Consider the following 1,537-nt stretch of genomic DNA (forward strand, 5'->3'; position numbering starts at 1 on the left):
ACTTTAATACCCCACTGACACCATTGGATAAATCCTCTAAACAAAAAATCAGCAAAGAAACAGCAATCCTAAAAGACTCACTAGATCAGATGGACTTAATTGACATCTTCAGAACATTTCATCCCAAAGCTGCAGAATATACATTCTTCCCCAGTGCATACAGGACATTTTCAAAGTTAGACCACATATTAGGACACAGGCAAAGTCTCTTCAAATTCAAGAGGATAGAAATCATAAAAAGCATCTTCTCAGATCACAAAGGCATAAAACTAGAAATCAACTAGAATAAAAACAATGAAAAAAATCAAACACTTGGAGGCTAAATAGCATGCTATTAAACAATGATTGGGTTACCAAAGAGATCAAAGAAGAAACAAAAAGCATCCTAGAAACAAATGACAATGAAAACACAACAATCCCAAACCCATGGGACACAATAAAAGCAGTCCTGAGAGGGAAGTTCATAGCTCTACAGGCCTACCTCAAAAAACAAGAAAAAATGGTAATAAATTATCTATCCTTCCAACTTAAAGAATTAGAAGGAGAAAAACCCACAGTAACCAAAAGAAAGGAGGTAATACAGATCAGAGCAGAAATAAATGACATAGAGACCAAAAAAACAATACAAAAGTTGAATGAAACCAAGAGCTGGTTCATTGAAAGGATAAACAAGATTGATGAATCTCCAGCCAGGCTCACTAAGAAGCAAAGAGAGAAAATGCAAATAAACAAAATCAGAAATGAAAGAGGTGAAGTATCAACTGACCCCACAGTTATACAAATGATTGTAAAAGAAATACTATAAACACCTCTACACAACAAACAGAACAAAAAAACTGGACCTCGATGAAATGGAAACCTTCCTAGAAAAATAAAAGCTTCCAAAACTCAATTAGGAAGAATCAAAAACCTGAATAGGCTGATTACTATTGAAGAAATTGAAACAGTAATCAAAATGCTTGCAGCAAACAAAAGACCTGGATGGGATGGCTTCACAGGGGCATTTTACAGAACATTCAAAGAAGACCTAAAACCAATCCTCCTCAGACTATTCCAAAAAATTCAAGAGGAAGGCACACTTCCTAGCTCTTTCTATGAAGCTAGCATTACCCTACTCCCAAAACCAGATAAAGACACCACAAAGAAAGAGAATTACAGGCCAATATCCCTGATGAACATAGATGCTAAAATCCTCAACAAAATTCTAGCAAACCAGATCCAGCATTACATTAGAAAGATCATCCACCATGACCAAGTAGGATTTATTTCAAGGATGCAAGGATGGTACAATATCCACAAATCAATAAACGTGATACATCACATAAACAAATTGAGAGACAAAAATCAAATAATCATATCGATTGATGCAGAAAGGCATTTGACAAAGTCCAACACCCTTTTCTGATAAAAATGCTCAGCAAAGTGGGAATAGAAGGATCATACCTGATATAATAAAAGCTTATATGACAAACCTACAGCCAACATCATACTCAACGGGCAAAAACTAAAAGCATTTCCATTAAGAACAGGAACAAGA

The sequence above is a fragment of the Myotis brandtii genome, unplaced genomic scaffold, assembly GCF_000412655.1.
Source record: "Myotis brandtii unplaced genomic scaffold, ASM41265v1 scaffold393, whole genome shotgun sequence".
Classification (NCBI taxonomy): domain Eukaryota; kingdom Metazoa; phylum Chordata; class Mammalia; order Chiroptera; family Vespertilionidae; genus Myotis; species Myotis brandtii.